This window comes from Pongo pygmaeus, chromosome 14 (assembly GCF_028885625.2).
Source record: "Pongo pygmaeus isolate AG05252 chromosome 14, NHGRI_mPonPyg2-v2.0_pri, whole genome shotgun sequence".
NCBI classification, from domain to species: domain Eukaryota; kingdom Metazoa; phylum Chordata; class Mammalia; order Primates; family Hominidae; genus Pongo; species Pongo pygmaeus.
In genome coordinates this window covers 54,702,639-54,722,738 of record NC_072387.2, presented here as the reverse complement: position 1 = coordinate 54,722,738, position 20,100 = coordinate 54,702,639, and the positions used below count along the sequence as shown (strand labels likewise).

At 39.6% G+C, this 20,100-nt stretch overlaps 1 protein-coding gene across 10 annotated transcripts in view; it reads left to right on the top strand.

Annotated features, from left to right (window-relative positions):
* The window catches only part of LCP1 (lymphocyte cytosolic protein 1), an 83,681-nt gene that overhangs the window by 5,184 nt on the left and 58,397 nt on the right, over nt 1-20,100 (top strand). For 3 of the 10 annotated variants that reach the window (XM_054446691.2, XM_054446689.2, XM_054446698.2), the window contains exon 2: nt 10,697-10,824. The exons of 1 other annotated variant lie outside the window; for it this stretch is intronic. The gene's annotated coding sequence lies outside the window, so the exon portion shown is untranslated. Of the gene's footprint in view, nt 1-3,443; nt 3,574-5,051; nt 5,174-10,696; nt 10,825-12,546; nt 12,631-18,031; nt 18,090-18,532; nt 18,711-19,365; nt 19,428-20,100 lie in introns of those variants that run through there. 6 more of the 10 variants (XM_054446693.2, XM_054446699.2, XM_054446694.2 and 3 more) reach the window with 5 other exon arrangements.

Sequence of the window (20,100 nt, the reverse complement as noted above, 5' to 3'; positions counted from 1 at the left end):
AGAAGGGATTGCTTCCAGAGGATTTGTAACTTGGTGTATCACTTTACCCAAGTGTTCCTGCTTAGGAAAAGAAAAAGCAAAGTGCCTCATCCTGTACACTCACTGACTGAGGACATTGGCAGTACATAGTTGTGAGACACTTGATGTCCCCAGTGAAGGTAAAAAGAAGACGGCACTAATGGGGTCAATGATGATACCAGCTTTCTGAAAGGAGTTAAAGTGAGAGACCACAGGGGTTGAAAGTGGAGCCATGAGTATAACAAATCCGTTTTGGCACCATTTGCTTAATAGAAATCAGTTAGTTAAAAACCAGAAGGGCCGGTTTTGCTAATCTTGTACTGTGCACTGTAAGACAAGCTGTGATGAATTGGAATGGCTATGATTTCTAGACCCATACCAGAGGGCTAGAGTTAGTTGGCCTAGTGTGTTTCTTAATAAATATATTTATGTTTCATACTTACTTTCATGGGGCAAGGAGTCAAAGATAAATGTTTTCTGTGTGCTGTAAAAGTATTAGAGCATTGAGGGCTTTGAGAGCTTCTTACAGTCAAGGAGATGTGGATTTTAAAGGCCAGAACTTCCTGAATGAGTTGCTGACATGTTCTGGCTAAAGGATTAAGGAACCCCAGAAGGGAATGTCTCCAGCCGAAATGGAAGACCGGCCCTTATCTCCTGCTTGATCTCTAGACCTCCCTCAGATGACCTCTGCCCTTCAGAAACATCTGCCCAAAGATTAACAGGCACCCTTCTTTCTGGTACTTCATAGCACCTCTCCCAAGTAGAAGGGACAGACTTTTGATGGCACAGGGTGAAGCACAGGAAGTGAGTACCCTCTGGGGAGGCCACACAGCCATAGTCAGAGATAAGATTAAGATCTTGTCTTCTGAAACTAATAAAATGCACTTTATAGTGATTTTATACTGTTTGTTTTGAGTATTTTAGAGATAGGGTCTCGCTCTGTCCCCAGGCTGGAGTGCAGCGGCATAGTCATAGCTCGCTGCAGCCTCGAACTCCCAGGCTCAGGCGATCCTCCCACCTCCGCCTCCTGAGTAGCTGGAACTACAAGCACCCATCACTGTGCCCAGCTCATTTTTAAATTTTTTTTGTAGAACAGAGTCTCACAGTGTTGCCCAGGCTGGTCTCAAACTCCTGCTGAGGAGATCCTCCCACCTCAGCCTCCCAAAGCACTGGGATTACAGGCATGAGCCACCATGCCCGACCTTGTATGTTGTCTTTTGAGAAATGTTTATTCAAGTCCTTTGCCCATTTTTTAGTAAGGTTATTTGTTTTCTTGTTCTTGAGTACTTTAAGTTGGATGTTAGCCCCTTATCCAGTATATGATTTGCAGATATTTTCTCCCAGTCCATGGGTTGTCTCTTCATTCTATTGTTTCCTTTGCAGTGCAGAAAGAAAATAGCATCTTATTGTAATTAGTATTTGATTATTAATGAGTTTAAACATTTTTTTGTATGTTTATTACTGAGTGTATTCTGTTGTAAATGGCTTATCCAGTCCCTTGTCCATTTTTACATGGTGGTATTTTTTCTTCCCCCTAATGATTTTTTTTAATTTTAATTTTTTTTTTTTTTTTTGAGACAGGTGTTGCTCTGTTGCCCAGGCTGGAATGCGGTAGGATGATCATAGCTCACTGCAGCCTTGACCTCCTGGGCTTAAGCAATCTTCCCACCTCAGCCTTCTGAGTAGCTGGGCCTACAGCACATGTCACCACACCCGGCTAATTTTTAAAAAATTTTTTGTGGACACAGGGTTTCGACATGTTGCCCAGGCTGGTCTCAAACTGCTGGGCTAGAGCGAGCTGCCTACCCCAGCCTCCCAAAGTGCTGGAATTACAAGCATGAGCCACCATGCCTGGCCCCTGTATGATTTTTGAGAGATCCCTAATGATTTTAAAGAGATATTATGGATACTCAGTATGCCCCTTTTGCCTACTGAAGCTATGTAAGATGAAATATGAAGTGGTTACATATGTTAGCCGTAAAGTCAGATAGACCTGGTTTGAATACTGACAGCACCATTTACCAGTTATATGACTTTGGTCAAGTTAACCCTTTAAGTCTTAATTTCCACATCTGTAAAATTGAGGCAATAATGGCACCTACCCCAAACAGAGTTGTGAAAATTAAATGAGAACATCCTGAAAATGCTTCAACACAGTTCCTGGATCACTGAAAATGTTCAATAAATGTCAACTACTATTTTTTCTCAATGATAATTCAAAAGTTGTTGTATAAAGGAAGTACCATACTCATTACTGTTACATATTACTGATTTGTTACATATAACTGATTTGTTGCTAAATCACACTAAAATGGTTCTTGTGCTCTTTATATACATACACACATATACAAACATATTATATATAATGTAAACAAAGTCATTTTACATTCAAGCATGTATAGTTTGTTTAGTTAGTTAGAAATCAATGCTAGCATTTTCAGTCTATGTGACCACTGGTGCTGATGTGGATGGCCTCCTGTCCACCCAAAATACATAGGAATGCCAGATAAAATATGTAGCTGAGATGAACAGAAAAGGAAATCCGTGATGTTGGGAGAAGAAAACTTAATGTCAGCGAAGTGAGCTGGAGATGAAGTCCTGGTGGTCCACGGGGGGTCTGATTTTTAGGGGTGGGGAACTGGGATTGTCCTACCTACATGGGAAATGGAGATGAACTCCCTAGTCTGCAGCAAGCAGAGAACTGAAATAAAACACCCTGAGAGCCTCAAAATTGAGACCCTTTCTCTGAAACAGGGACTAGAGAATCCATTCTCTAGCCCACAGCATATCAAGGAAGCTGACCATAGGCTAGGCAAACAATATATTACTACTGGACAAAGTAGACTCTAATAGGCTTATTTTTTAAGGATACAAAGAAATGATTCATCAAGGTGATGTGCCAGCATATGACTGTCTGCACTTAACCGCATAACTTCTAAATACCAGAAACAACAATGGACAAAGTGACAAGGAGCTATTGATAAATCTACCTCTAAAATGAGGACCTTTTTTTTAAAAAAAGCACATGTCTCTTAGAAAATAAAAGCTCAAGCAAACAAAAGATTCCTAAGGATGTGGGAGATTTCAATAAACCAAGTAATACACTTGATCTGATCGATATATAGATCCCTGTATCCAATAAATAAGGAACACACATTCCTCTTTAGTACACTTGAAATATTTACCAAGATGGGCCACAAAGGAAATCTTAAAAACTTCTAAAGGGGCGCTTAGTAGATATTCCAGTTTGACTAGAGAAGAAGTTGGGTAGGTCAGGCTAGGAATGTAAGTCTGAGAGGATCTTAAATATTAGGATATTGACAGGCAGTGGAGAGCTACTGGAAGATTTAGAGCAGGAAAGCTACAGGATCTGCATTAAGAGATGAATCTGGAATTGAGGCCAAGTTATTCTCTTAATTTTCAAGGGCGAATGAGGAAAGATCCAGCTCTGACAGAATAATGAGTTGTGCAAAGTGAAGGCCAAATTACATCACCGGAGATAGCAGTAGTTCAAAGAAAGCAAAGCAGAGGAATTGAACTGCTGCAAAATGCACGGTAGGTAACAGGGCAGTGAATGCAGACCACCCTGGGCCTTGGGGGTCAGCACCAGGCTCACAGGGCAAAGTGTGAATTTAATTCCAGAAAGTCACTACTAACCTCATTAGAAATCTTAGTGTGATTTTCCTGTGTGTTTTGAACTTAATTTTAAGCTTATTTGGGATTTATAGTTATGATCTAACTGCACTAGCAGCTTACCCCAAGTTTGCTGTTTGCTTATGTAACAGAAATAGGAAAAGACAACTCTGGAAGTCTGGGATAGTTTTTTCATATATATATTCATGCTAGAGAAGTTCTAGTCTAGTTGATTCTCCTCACTCTACAGATATGGAAATTAAGCACAGAAAGGTGACTAATCATTAACTATAGTAATAAAAATGATTAAATATTAGTACTAGAACTTTTAGAACGTATGCTGTGTGTTAGTCATTATACTAAGTACTCTCCATGCATTTCTTCATTTATGCCTTGCAACTAGGCTATGATGTAAGTGCTATTTACTTTTCCTGTCTGCTAATAAGGATACTGAGGCTTAGAGAGATTAAGAAGACCATAAACCCAGGGACTAGATTTGGGACCCAGGCCTTTGTAGCTCCACAGAATGAGCTCTTACCCACTTTGCTATCCCAGCTTGACTTGGACACACAAGTTGCCACCCAATCAAATTTAGATTCAAGATCTCTTGACTTGTGGTCTAGTGTATTTCCTGTCTCACCTCAGGCCTGTATTCTCTGCATTTCTTTGAGAGTATACAGCTAAAGCCACAGAGTAGTTTTAGATCTTATTGTAAGAAAAATGCTTAGTTAGGCACATCTCCTATGTCAGAAGTTCAGAATAATTCATCGTATTTCCGCTTTCTGACTTTTCAGAGTTCCTGGGATGTTTTAATTAGACATTTGACTTATTTTTCATTTTCTCTATCACTTGTAGCACACACCAGGTGTTCAGGTTTTGGTCCAGATATTGGTTCAATAAGGATTTATTGGATGCATTAATGAAAATCTAGAACCTCCTTACTTATGGACATGTTAGATTTCAGAAGGCTATTTTCCAATACATTTGTGTATAAACCTTAGTGACTAAAACAGATTAAGGAGTATTTCTCAGAAGTCCCCAGAAGCATTTCCACTAAAGATGGGTATAAAAGTTAGTCCTGTGAAACTTTAAAATCAGGTCTGTTTTCCGCCTTTGAGATCATATAAAATCTATCAGACATTCTTTCTATTAATACAATTGATTGTTTTGGTCTACATCAAAAATCGATTGAAGCATTTAACCCTCCTCTTAGATGACATCTGCAACTGTTTTAGGTTACACTTTAAGGTGCTCACTTGATAAACCATAATATTAAATCAATTCTCCACCTACTCAATACCTACACCAGTGGAACTGAACAGGGTGGGAGAAAGCCCACTTGGAATGCCCTTATTTTAAATTCATAATCACCTACTTTTTTTTTTTTTTTTTTTTTTGAGATGGAGTCTCACTCTGTCGCTCAGGCTGGAGTGCAGTGGCACGATCTCGGCTCACTGCAAGCTCCACCTCCCGGGTTCAAGCAATTCTCCTGCCTCAGCCTCCTGAGTAGCTGGGATTACAGGTGCCCGCCACGACACCCGCCTAATTTTTATATTTTTAGTAGAGACAGGGTTTCACCATATTAGGCTGGTCTCAAACTCCTGACCTCAGGTGATCCACTCGCCTTGGCCTCTCAAAGTGCTGGGATTACAGGCGTGAGCCACCGTGCCCGGCCAGTCACCTACTTTTTAATTACAAAGGGAAAAATAGTAACTTTACAGTGGGGGGCCCCTGCAGACATCATGTATCCCACAATATGATGTGCTGAGAGAGAGAACAACAACACTAATGTGTTACTCTCGCCAAAAATACATACCTGAATTAAATTGTGAGGAAACAGACAAGCCCACACTGAGGGACAGTCTATGATGGACTTTTTCGAAAGTGTCATGGTGATGAAAGACAGATTGAAGAACTGTCCCAGATTAATGGAGGCTAAGGTGACATCACAACTAAATGGAATGTGAGATCTGGATTGGATCCTAGTCCAGAAAAAGGATACTAATAGGATAGTCTATCAAAGTTGAAAAAGGTCTGTAGTTTAGTTAATAATGGTGGATCAATGATAATTTCCCAATATTGATAATTATACTATGGTACAGTATTAATGTTAAGATGCTAATATTTGGGAAAGGTGGGTGAAGGGTATATGGGAATTCTTTTAACTATTTTTCCACCTTTTTTACAATTCTGAAATTATTTCAAAATTAAAAGTTAATTAAAAGAAAAATATTTTTAAACTGATTATCACTAGCCTTGAATATTACTCAGCCATTATTACCATCTTCCCCAAAGCATTCATTCTTCCAAACTCCTAGACAATATTTCAGACACTCTCTTTTCACTACAGCCCTTGTGTAGCTCCTTTCCCAGCCTCATTCATTGTGAAAATAGGGGCAATTAGAAGAATTTCCCCAGGTGCACCTCCCAGCACCGGCGACCCTTTACTGTGCTTTCTCTCCTGCCCTTGCGGATAAGCTGTCTCTGCAGCTAGCCAGGGTCAAGTCCTCCACTTGTTTAGCAGATCTTATCCTCTCACCTATTCAAGAAAATTGCTCCCGCAAGTCTCTCTCTCTCTCTCTCCCCGTCTCTCTTTCTCCATCCCCACCCCAACCCTTTCTCTCTGCTGCTGGGTAATTCCTGGAATCACAGAAATATGCCGCTATTTCTCTCTTCTTAAAAAAGAAAAACAACTCTTGAGCCCACTTCCCCTTTCAGCCAGCTTCAACATTTCTCTTCTTCCTTTTACAATAAATCTTCTGAAATTGTTTACAATTACTGTCTCCAATTTCTCCCCTCTCATTCTTTTGGGAAACCATTCGAATGGGACTTTAGCTTCACTCTTCCATCAAACTATCTTTACACGATTCCTAGTGGCCTCCATGTTTGTGCCTTCTGTGGTCAGTTGGTTCTCCATCCTTTTACATGGCCTATCAGCAGCTCTTCAGAGCAGCTCCCTCTCCTCCCCTACAGATCAGTCTTCATTAGGCCTCTAAGTCATCACAATCACCTGATTTGTCTCCTGCCTCTCTGGAAGCTTCTTAGTATCCTTTGGTGGTTCCTCTTTATTTTCCTAACCTCTTATGTTGGAATGCCCCAGAATTTGGAGTTTATCTCTTCTTCTTTTTTTTTTTTTTTAATTTCCATAGCTTTAGAGGTACAAATGGGTTTTGGTTACATGAACGAATTGTATAGTGGTAAAGCCTGAAATGTTAGTGCACCTGTCACCTGAATAGTTTACACCGTACCCAATATGTAGTTTTATTATCCCTTACCCTGCTACCACCCTCCCTTCTCCTTTATATTTACTGCATAGGTGATCTCAACCAATCTCACAGCTTTATTATTTATTTTTATTTTTTGAGACGGAGTCTTGCTTTGTCATCCAGGATGGAGTGCAGTGGTGCGATCTCGACTCACTGCAACCTCCGCCTCCCAGGTTCAAGCGATTCTCCTGCCTCAGCCTCCTGAGTAGCTGGGATTACAGGCACGGGCTACCAAGCCTGGCTAATTTTTGTGTTTTTAGTAGAGATAGAGTTTCACCATGTTGGCCTGGCTGGTCTCAAGCTCCTGACCTCAGGTGGTCCACCCACCTCAGCCTCCCAAAGTGCTGAGATTATAGGTGTGAGCCACTGCACCCAGCCCTCACAGCTTTAAATATCATTGATATGCTGATGACTTCAACTTAGTATCTACAGTGAGACCTGCAGACACCTATATCCAACTGTCTACTCTGATCTCCTGATTGGATCCCTAATAGGATAAACAGGTCTAAAATTGAGCTTCTGCAATTCTCCATCCCCAGGCCTGATTTTCATCCCGTCTTCTCCATATCAGTTAATGGCAACTGCGTCCTTCTAGTAGTTCAGGCCAAAGGCCTTAGATTCATACTTAACTCTTCACTTTCTCACATGCCACAAAGAATCTTTCAGCAAATCCTATCAGCTCTACTGTCACAATGTACACGGAATCTGACAACTTTTGTCTCCTTTGCTAAGAGTTTGGTCCAAGCCACATCATCTCTCACCTAGATTATTGCAACAGCCTCCCAATTTGTCTCACTGCATCTGACATTGCCCTTCTTTGGTTTAATCATGACACAGCAGTTAGAAAGATCTCTTTAAAAATGTGTATCAGATCCTGTAACTCTTTTGATGAGACCACCCTCCCTGCAATAGCTTCTTGCCTCCTCTGTTGTAAAAGGCAACGCCCTGTGTGATCAGGCCTCTCAGACCTCATCTGCTGCTACTCTACCCCTCTTTTGCCTCTTTGCATTGGCCTTGAAAATGAAACACACACTCTTCCCTCAGGGCCTTTGCGCTTATTCCTTCTGCCTGGAATTTTCTTACCCCCGATATCTTCAGGGCTTGCTCCACTTGCACTCCCTCACTGTCTGCCCTTACCTCCCTCATGTTTTTGTTCAAACGTCACTTTCTCAGAAAGGCCTTTCCTGGTAACGTCATTAAGAATTTCAATTCCACACCACCCTCAACCCTGAATACATACACACACATAGACTTAGATTCCCCTTCTGCACTTTAATTATTTTCTCCCTAAGACTTATTACTATCTAATATGTACTTAGTTATCTTAAATATTGTCTGTCTCTCTCAACTGGAATGCCAATTCCATGAGGTTAGGAACTAATGTCTTATTTATGCATTTACATCTCCAGTGCCTCTAAAAGTACCTGAGATACAGTAAGTACTCAAGTATTTGTTGAACAAATGAATGAATGGATGAATGAATCTGCACTGGAACCCCAATACAAATTTTGGTGAAGCAGGCATTGAACCAATGGAATCATCCAGGCCTTGCGACAACTTTTAGCAGCAATTCACCATGATATGTTACTCAAAATTCCTAGACTTCTTCTAAATTAACATTAGCCATCCAATATTTACCACACCAAAGATTTCTTCCTAGTTTCTAGCTAATGATGATGATTGCATAGATCAAGCCCATTTCAACATTTTGCATGATTTATTATCAGTCTCTCAGTGTTATTGTTACTGCTCAACCATTCACTCCATATGCACCAGTAATACTCATTTCATCACCATTTTTATGTGTTTAAATGATCTCTGTTTTGAACACATAATTATAATTGTATGCCCCTTCTTTATGTTCTTTAAGCATTCTTAAGTCTTTTGCACTCTTTGTAAATGCTGAAGTTATGTTTCTAGCCCTGCAGTGACTTCCATGTTTCTGTACAAACATTGCAAACTTGCCATAGACCAGAAGTTGTAAATTAGTGATGTCTAGATGAGTCAGTTACAGATTAGCCAACATGATATGTAATTGAAAAAATGTTGCCAGTATATTAAAAATCAGACAACTTTTTATGTAAAAATCCAGATTTCTGGTTTCTCTTAAACAAGACTACATTCTTTCTGCTGCTACCTTTAGATAAGGCTTACATTTTCCAGTGTGTGGCAATCCCTGTGACATCTATGCAACCTGTTTCACTTCATTGAGTTACCTGCCTGACCCCTGTAGATATTTGACATTGATTCAAACCATAGTCAGGGAAATGACTTAGAAACTTAAGCAACCCTGTGTGCTCACAATGGCACCTACTGGGATAGGCAGAGTTATCCACTTATTCGGAAGCACTGCTTTCTATCTCCGGACAATTATGAAATGAAAGTTTCTAAGTTCAGTAGGTTTGCTAAATCTACCAAAAGCAGTTTTGGAAAGTCCCTGTTTTATTCATTCTGGTACTTTTTTTTTTTTTAATTAAGAAATGTATTTGGTTTCTCTTCCCTTATCCTTCCTTTCTCTTGATTTAGACAGGAAAGAGCAATGAGAGGGGAGATGTGGTGAGAGGATCCTTTTCCCTCCTATGGTCTCATTCCTTTGACTGGAGTTCATAAGGGAGTAGGCGGCCTTCATAAGTCTGAAACCCTCTGCTGTGTAGACTACTGACACAGCCCTGTAGAGTGGTCGTGGGAGCCCCTCAATCAGTTGGGTTAAAATGTGTGGCCACTTGTGCATATATTTATCACCTTTTGTGGTTACCTCATGATTCGTCTAAAAGAAGACCTCCCTCTGCTGATTAACAGACACCCTGCCTTCATCTATAAAAAGTACATGGCCAAAGGACAATAGGAAAGACAAGTAGAACTAGTTAAATGTCACTGAGGTTCAATCCTGATTACTTTGTATAGGAAAGAGGTAGGATGCAGATTGTCACGGGCTAGACTATGAATTCCACAAGAACAGAGAGTATGTCTGCCTGCTGCGCCACTGTGTTGTCAAAGTTTGAGAGTGAGTAGCTTGTGAAAAGTAGGATGAATGAGGAAAGGAGTGAATGAATTTAGAGGCCGTAGTCATTGCAGGCAGAAGCAAGTTCTCAGATTTGCTGGACATTTCCAGAGTTTCGATGATAGAAGCAGATCTTACACACTGGTAAATTGGAAATGGGTTATTGATATTCAAGGGACTTTATTTTTAGCCATGATTTTCTTGCCCTGAATATTATTTTTCTTAAAATAAACAGAATGTATAGTGCTCGTACCTCCTCCTTTATTGATACTTATCTTTTATTGGGCACAGAAAAACAGGAATAAAAGGTAGTCCTTTATTATTGAAATACATTCCATTAAGGTGCACACCAAAAATTGATTAAATGGGCCTTTCTTCTTTTTTCCCCTCTTAATTTTAGATGTCAGTTTTTAAACTTCTTCTCATTTGCATCCAATGCTTCCTCCTAGACAGTTAACTCTTTCCTACAGTTGTAGTCATCTCCATGCTAATGAGGCTCCAATCTATATCTTCTGCCCTGACCTAGCACTAAGCTCTGGATACACACCTTGCATTATCCACAGGCCAGCTCTCCTGAGCTTCTTCAGTGTTGCCTCAACCTCATTGTAATCCATTGGATTTCATCTTTGTCTTCCCTAAATGCCACAGTTCTGTCCAGGGCATCACCACTCTCTAAATTCCTTAGATGATGTCTCGGTCCATTTGTGTTGCTATAAAGGAATACCTGAGGCTGGACAATTTATGAAGAAACAGACACATTTGGCTCATGTTTCAGCAGGCTGTACAAGAAGCATGGTGCCAGCATCTGCTTGTGGTGAGGGTCCAGGCTGCTTTCACTCATGGCAGAAGGCAAAAGGGAGCTGGTATGCAGAGATCACACGGCAACAGCAGAAGCAAGAGAGAGGGGTAAGGTGCCAGACTCTATTTAACAACCAGTTCTTATGGGAACCAACAGTGAGGACTCACTCACTCACTTGCTCAGTAGTACCAAGCCATTCATGAGGGATCCACCCCCAAGACCTAGACACCTCCCACCTCCCATTAGGCTTTACCTTCAACATTGGAGATCAAATTTAAATATGAGCTTAAGGGGACAAACATCCAAGCATCCAATAGCAGATAATTAACCTCAAAATTATCCTTGACTTGTCCTTCTCATTTACCCTCAATAGCCTCTGAAATATCTCTTATGTTTGCCTCTTGCTCCCCATGCCCCTTGCCACCATCCCAAGCCTAGTGGTCATTGCCTCATACCTTGTCCACAGCCATGGTTTCCCAACCCTTCTTGTTTCCAGCCATGTCCCCTCCATTCCATTTTTCTGCCACCAAACTAACCTAAAATGGCCAATTTCATAGTTTCACTCTCTGCTGATCAAATTTCCTGATTCTTTTTACCTATGTTTGTTTTGTGTTATCTTCAACATTTTCTTATACACAGTAAATACTTGCTTAATAAAAAGTACTAAGAGTGATTGAAATAAGGAAATTCGGTCATGTGAATTCACTGGAGCTATGTTGACTATCCTTTGGCCTAGTTTATAGAAAATTAGCAGCTGATTCATATCTCTATTTAAGGAATGGAGGACTTTGCCAGAAATATTTTTATATTGCAGCTGCAAATAAGATAGAGTTTTCATCTGGACCTCAATTTCCTTACCTTACAATAGAGAAAAATGCCACCTATGGATATCCTAGATTTGCTGGAAGTATTACATGTGATGGATTAAGGCACCCAGCATGGGATATCCCACAGATGCAAAATGAATCCTACTTGAGTCTTAATACAAAAAGATTGAATGAATGAATTTGATGGCAAAATGAAATGATGAATCATTTTATATAAATCACAATTTATAAAATTCAGATTCAACTAAAATTTGGCACTAATTATGACCTCTGTGTTAGGTATGTTAACACATACATCATCTTCTCATGTATTCTTAGAAGTAACCCTGTGATACAGGTGGTCTTTTTTTCAATGTACAGACAAGTTTAGCTGAGAAAAGGGAAAATGCCTTACTCCAGGATTGTTGGTATATACTGGAATTAGCGTTTGTCTCTAAGATTTCTGATTCCATATCTTTTTGTTTTACTTTTTTCTTTTTCTTTCTTTTTTTTTTTTTTTTTTAAGATGGAGTCTTGCTCTGTCGCCCAGGCTGGAGTATAGTGGCACTATCTAAGCTCACTGCAACCTCTGCCTCCTGGGTTCAAGCGATTCTCCTGCCTCAACCTCCTGAATAGCTGGGACAACAGATGTGCGCCACCATGTCCCGCTAATTTTTGTATTTTCAGTAGACATAGGGTTTCACCATGTTGGCCAGGCTGGTCTTGAACTGCTGACCTCAAGTGATCCTCCCGCCTCAGCCTCCCAAACTGCTGGGATTACAGGAGTGAGCCACCACACCTGGCCTCTTTTGCTTTTTCTGCGTACCATGCTCTCAAATATTTTTCTTACCAATTTTTTTCGTGTTTTTTTTTCACCTTTTAACATGAGCATTGTTAAAATGCTCACAACTTAACGTTTTTACTCTCCCATTGAATTACTTAGTTCACACTCTTTTTCTTTTATTTTCTGTATGCTTATTTTAAAACCTTTGTTCCTGTATTTGTATTCTTGGTGGTTCGAAGAATCTCAAACATTGTCTCAGCAGCAGCATCATATCTGTTTACAAAAGTTGAGGAAATACTGTATTTCCAGCTTAGGAAACTAAGGTAAGTAGCACAATTAATTTCAACTGGCATCTGTTTCAATGACTCTGTTAATGCAAATGGGTTGTAAAATGTCAGTGGATATCTAGGGAGTTGTTATAACTACAGGTAAGTGAATTTTCTACTTTCAAAATGGTTGTAGCCTGCATCATTTGCTGAGTTCCACTTTTTAATACATAGGAATACTGCAAAGACAACATTTTTATGTGTTTGACATTTTATGAAAAAAAAATTGCAAGTCATGAACAGCCCTCTTTCTTTCTTAATCTACCTGAAAATAATAACTATAATTAACTTTTGTTACATTGTTATCAGAAAGGGATAGTCAAATTAGCATTAAAAAGATGTAAAGTCAACCTTCATATGGCAGCTGTGTACATAAATTCTCTGGAAGACCTATCATGCTTAGAGAATGAATTTTAGATATCTATTTAAAATGTCTAATTACTTTAGCTCTTTGGTTTAATGTTAAAATGCCATATTGTTTATAGAATCAGCTTGCCTTCTCAACTAATGAAATATGCATTGAAATTGCTCTACGTGCAACGCACCATGTTAGGTGCTGTGGACGGGTGCAATTCCTGTACTCCAGAAGCTGACATTTCAGTTGGGAGATGTATATAGCATCCTGCTCTGTTCATATATGCTGGCCCCTCTGTTCGAAATGGCCTTCATCACTTTTCTCCCTCCTTTATCTGGCCAGCTTCTATATATTTCTCAAGGCCCAGCTATACATCATTTTCTTTTTTTAACTGATAAAAAATATATATATTTATGGTATACAGTGTGATGTTTTGATGTATGTATACATTGTGGAATAATTAAACTAAGCTAATTAACTTACCTATCCCCTCATATACTTATTTTTTTTCCTGTGAGGATATTTAAAATCTCCCTTAGCAATTTTCAAGGATATGGTACATTAACTATAGTTACCCTTTTGTACAATAGGTCTCTAGGAGTTATTCCTCCTGTCTAACTGAAATTTTGTACTCTATGACCAACATCTTCCCATTTTTCTTACCCTCCCCGCATTGCTCAACTACTCCCTGCTTCTATAAGTCAACTTTTTAAGATTTCACATAAAAGTGAGATTAGGCAGTATTTGTCTTTCTGTGCCAGTCTTATTTTACTTAGCATAATGTCCCCCTGATTAATCTATGATGTCACACATGACTAAATTTCCTTCTCTTTTAAAGCTGAATGGTATTCCATTGTGTATATAGACCACATTTTCTTTATTCATTCATCTGATGCTGGATACTTAGGTTGATGTCACATCTTGGCTGTTGTGAATAATGCTGCAGTGAACATGGGAGTGCAGGTATCTGTTCTGAGTGCATTTCCTTTGGGTATATGCCTCTGCCATGCCTGGCACATTTCTCATTAAGCCTTTGAGATTTTTGCACTCCCTCTCCCTGCCTGTCTCTGCACTCCCCGTGTCTATAAATCTGAATCATTCTCCTAGAACCAAGAACAGAACCAACTACATAATTTGTGGCCCCCAGTGCAAAATAAAAATGTGGAGTCCTTTGTTTAAAAATTAAGAATTTTTAGACAGTGACAGTAGAGCATTAAACCAAATGTGGAGCCCTTCTGGGCACAGGCCTGTGTGAGACTGCACAGGCCGCTGGATTATATGGTAGTTCTATTTTTAATTTTTTGAGGAACCTCCATATTCTCCAGAATGGCTATACTAATTTGCATTGAATCCCCACCAACAGTGTACAAGGGTTCCCTTTTTCTCCATGTCTTTGCCAATGCTTACCTTCTATCTTTTTGATAATAGCCATCCTAACAGAGGTGAGGTGATATCTCATTGTGATTAAAGCTATACTTCTTCTAAGATGCCTTCCTACCTGGCACCTTACTGTCATTTTGCTTTTGGTACCCTATGCATCTTTCTATCACAGTTTATCACAAGGTATTATAATTGTTATGTTTGGCAACCTCCCTGATTGCAAACTTCCTGAATTTATAAGACTGAGTCTTTTAGATTTGTTTTCTGAGTACCTGGTACGTGGTATGATCCTAATAAGAGCTTGATGAATGAATAAAAATGCAGCAAACACATACAGATATATAGTCATAAAGATTAGTTGACAAATGTGGCATGCGATAAGTATCAAGAAGGTCTTATAAACAAGTACTATAGGCTTTAGTGGGAGAGGAAAGAATAGATTGGTGGTCAAGGGAAGATTCTTGGTCAGGCTGGCCTCCTAGCCTGTGCCCAGAAGGGCTTCACACTTGGTTTAATGCTCTGCTGTCACTGTCTAAAAATTCCTAATTTTTAAACAAAGGACTCCACATTTTTATTTTGCACTGGGGGCCACAAATTATGTAGTTGGTTCTGTTCTTGGTTCTAGGAGAATGATTCAGATTTATAAACAAGGGGAGTGGAGAGACAGGCAGGGAGAGTGATCACAGAAATCTCACAGGCATAATGAGAAATGTGTGAGGCTTCCAGAGGGTCAAGGACAGGCCAGCCTGAGGGCACTAGAGGGCTTACATTGTTGCTCTGAGGCTTGGAAGATGGATTGAGGCAAAGTTTGGACATTTTTCTAGGAGTAATGAGTAACTTCAGATGCATAGGGAGCAGGAGAGTGAAGGGAGAAAACTGTAGCCTTATGAAGAGTCATGTGGTGCTGCTATGCAGGATGGAGAGAGGAGCAGTGAGGCAAAAAACAGGGAAATCAGGAAGCTAATCCAAATGTGATAATAAGGCAAAAGTGGCAAAGAAAGAACAAAACCGAGAAATACTATGAGGGAAAAATAAATGAAACTTTGACCACATGTGGGAATTGCAAAAAAAAAAAAAAGTAGGACTCAAGGAGTACTCTGGACCATCCTGGGGGTGTAGTCCACTCTTGGCAGAATGAAGGAAGGAAGAGATGGGCTAGGGGCAGCTTCTTTGTCAAAGGAATGATGAGTTCAGTTTTAGACACTGTAGATTATTATTGGAATTTCAAAATAGACTTGTTTATTTTTCACTTAAATATGAATAACTGTTCATGGAGAAGAGAAATTGGAAAAGGAAAGGATTGTTACCAGTGTCAAACATTGCATAAAAACAAGGACATTGAAGACTAAGTAGAGTCCAGTTTCAGAAGAATGATGAGAACAGCAGCCCATGAACAAACGTAGCATTTCTTAAATTCATAATCCTCTTGTCCAAACCACTCCTCCTGAATTCCACATCTCGTTGAATGTTACTACTCTCTACCACCCAGTTTCCCATGCTCCTTCCATCATATTCAATCTCTCTCTTCCTCCATAGTCAATCAGTCTTTTCTTCCCCTTTCTGCCTATCAACTCTCTCTGGAATTCACCCACATATCGTTATCCCACTGCCACCATCATTACCTTATGCCCTGCCAAGGCAAAGCCCTCTGGGATGGTCCAGTCTTTATTCTCCCCACTCTTCCTATAGTCCTTGCCATCTTATTCTTCTCACTGGAGCTAGGCAGATTTTTCTAAAACTCAAGTATAATTGTGTCACTTTCCACTTATGACTCTGTTAGGAATTGTGTCCTACCAAAAATACTGAAGTGCTAAATCCAAATGCCTATGAATGTGGCCTTATTTGGAAATAGGGTCTTTGCAGACAATCAAGTTAAGATGAGATCATTAGGATGGGCCCTGATCCAATATGACTTTCATCTTTTTTAAAAAGGGGAAATTTAGACACAAATGTGTTGATAAAAGCAGAAATTTGGGTGATGGCTTTATAAGCCAAGGATGACAAATGTTGCCAGCAAACCCACCAGAAGCTGGGAGAGACACATGGAACAAATTATCTCTCACAACTCTCAGAAGGAACCAGTCCTACAACACTGTAGTTCCAGATTTTTAACTTCAGAACTGCGAGACAATTCATTTTTGTTATTTTAAACCACTGAGTTTTTCGTACTTTGTTAAAACAGCCCTAGGAAGTAAATATGGATCCTAAAATGGCTCCCCATTGCTTGCAGGGTGTGGTGGTTAATTTTTTATGTGTCAACTTGACTGGGCCCTGGAGTGCCCAGATATTTGGTCAAACATTATTCTGGGTGTTTTGGTGACAGTGTTTTTGGGTGATGTTAACATTTAACTTGGTAGACTGAGTTAAGCAAATGGCCCTCCTAAGGGAGTGGCCCTCATCCAATCAGCTGAAGGCCTCAATAGAGCAAAAAGGTTGACCATCCCTTGAGTAAGAGAGAATTCTTCCTGACTGACTGCCTTTGAGCAGAGACTGGCTTTTTTCTCCCTTTGGACTCAAACTGAAACGCTGGCTCTTCCTGGGTCTCAGGCCTGCCAGCCTTCAGGCTAGAACTATACCACTGGCTCTCCTGGGTCTCCAGCTTGCTGAATCGTCATGAAGATCTTGGGACTTGTCAGCCTCCCTAATCACATGAAGCAATTCCTTGTAATAAATCTCTTTAGACATACACATACATGCATACATAAATACATACACACACACACACACACACATACACACACATCCTATTGTTCTGTTTCACTGGAAAACTGATTAATACACAGGGTAAATCCCAAACTCCTTAACACAGTTAACAGATCCACTATGACTTGGTCTCTGCAAAATCCTCCAGTTTTTCTCTTTCTCTGCACTTTCCCCCAGCTTCGCACTCTTGACTGCAGTAGCATCCAGCTTTGGTCATATTTTTGATGTACCTTTATTTCTCCCACCTGATCTTTCACACATTCCCTTATGCTAATAGTACATTTCCACCTTTCCTTTCCATGTCATTCTTCATTAATTTATTCAACAAACATTTTTGAAATGTTGGATACAGTGTTTAGAAGTTAATAAAGCAAACAGGGCCTTTGGCCTCATGGAATTCCTGGTAGGAGACACCAATATCAAATGAGACAGTAAGTATACCAGAGATGTCAGCAGTATGTTGGAGACCATGAAATAGGTGATAACACTAGCCTTAACACATATGGAAAAGCTGAATTCTAAGCCTATAATGAGAGACGCCAAAGAGAAGTAATTCAAATCCCACCATGGACACTCAGCAAAGCTCAGAACTCCGAGGCACCAGATACCTTTGGAGGCAGAGTGCAAGAGGGACTTGAAAAATAAGAAGATTAGTAGAAAGTTTATATACGGAGCAGTAAGATATTCCCCACCTTATCCCCACCCACATGTTGCTGTATAAAATAAAAAAAGAAACATTCAGAAAAAAAGAGTTTTTAGCTATTGCTATGGTTTGAATGTCCTCTCCAAAACTCATGTTGAAATTTAATTGCCATTGTGATAGTATTAACAAGTGAGGCCTTTAAGGGGTGATTGGCCATCAGGGCACTACCCCATGTAGAATTGATGCCATTATAAAAAAGCAAGTTTATCCCAGTCTTGCTTTCTTGCCTTCTTGCCTTCTGCCATGGGATGAGGCAGCAAGAAGACCCTCGTAAGGTGCTGGCACCTTATATTGGACTTCCCAGCCTCCAGAACTGTGAGCCAATGAATTTCTGTTTATTATAAGTTACCCAGTCTGAGATATTTTGTTATAACAGCACAAAATAGACTAAGAGAGAAATTTGAGCTGAAAGCAGAAATAAAACGTTCAATGGAAGTTTTGAAGAAAATGTAGAAAAATTTTCTGACAGTAGGAAGGCTAAGAGGCAGAAAATAGGAGGAAAAAAAGAAAATTAGAAGATAATCCAAGAGGCATAACATGCAAATAAATGTAATCCCAGGGAAACAGAGCATAGGAAACAGAGGAAAGGAAATAGAGATGGAGAGAGAAAATATTTCCCAGAACTGAGAGACTCGAATTTCCCAATTAGAAAAGACCACTGAGTAACTTGCACAGTAGATGAAAACAGACTTACACTAAGACAAATCACCAACAATTTTCAGAACATCTTGCATTAAAAAAATTCTGAAAATTTTCAGAGAGAAACCAAAAATGACGTGAGAGGGACCATAAGTCAGAATGATATCAGATGTCTCAACAGCAACCCTGGAACCTAGAACACACAGGAACAATCCCTTCCAAATTCTGAGAAAATGATTTCCAGTGTGGACTTCAAAGAATGGAGATAGTTTTCAGCTATAAAATATCTCGAGAAATGTATGTTCCATATTCTGTTTCTCAAGAATCTACTAGAGGATATGCTCATTAAAACAAGGAAGTAGACCAAGAAAGTGGATGGTGTGTGGTCCAGAAATAGGAGATTCAGCCTAGATGGAGAATAAAGGGGTCCCCAGAGTGATGAGGTAGGGAAGTTTCTAGAAGGCAGCTGGGCAGCAGGACCGAACAGAGGAAGGGCCTCTCCAAGGGGGAAACAAGGAATGGATTCATTTCTTGATGTTTTAAATTGTATTTTAGTTCTGTTGGAGAGTTTATACAGAATTAGTAATAAGTACATAGAAACCTAGCATATCAAAAAAAGATACAAAAACATAATGCAAAATATTCCTAACTCAGTTAGGAAGATTTTGAGTCACTGTAAAAACTGAGTTTTGATTTAAATTAAAGGGTATTATAAACTGTTCTGGAGGATGATGGGAAGGTTAACATGTATATGTTGGACTAGGGGATGTGAGAGAGTCAAATATTTATCTCTCAAGTAGGAAGGAAAAAATATATGAACATATATATACATATACATAAATATATGTATGTATCTGAACCCAATCAAGATACACCATAAGCATAACATCTAGAAATATGGAATAAAATAACAGAAAAATTAGCTAAAACTGTTGAAAATACTTGGTTCTAGGGAATGGGAATCAGAGGTGAAGGAGTGTGTCGGGAGACTGGTGTTTCATGAGAGGCCTTGAGGTAATATTTGACATCTCAAACTAAATACATATATTACTTTGATTAATAAATTTAAGAAAACATATGTCCACACACACAAAATGTACACAAATGTTAATTGCAGCATTTTTTATAATATCAAATAGTAGACAGCATCCAAATATCCATCAGCTGATGAGTAAATAAAATGTGATATATTCATACGGTGGAATATCATTCTTCTATAAAAAGGAATGAAGGCCAGGTGCAGTGGCTCATGTCTGTAATTCCAGCACTTTGGGAGACCGAAGCAAGAGGATCACCTGAGCCCAAGAATTCGAGACCAGCCTGGCCAACATGACAAGACCCTGTCTCTGTAGAAAAAAAAAAATTTTAAATATCCAGGTGTGATGGTGCGTGCCTGTAGTCCCAGCTACTCAGGAAGCTGAGGCGGGAGGATGGCTCAAGCCTGGTAATTCAAGGCCTAAGCAAGCTATAATTGCACCACTGCACTTCAGCCTGGGCGACAGAGTGAGACCCTGTCTCAAAATAAATGAATAAATAATAAAATGAAGTACTGACATGTTACAACATGGATGGACCTTGAAAACTTGCTAAGTGAAAGAAGCTCGTCACAAAAGAACATGTATTGTGTAATTCCCTTTATATGAAATGTCCAGAATAGGCAAGTTTATATAGAGAGAAAATAAACTAG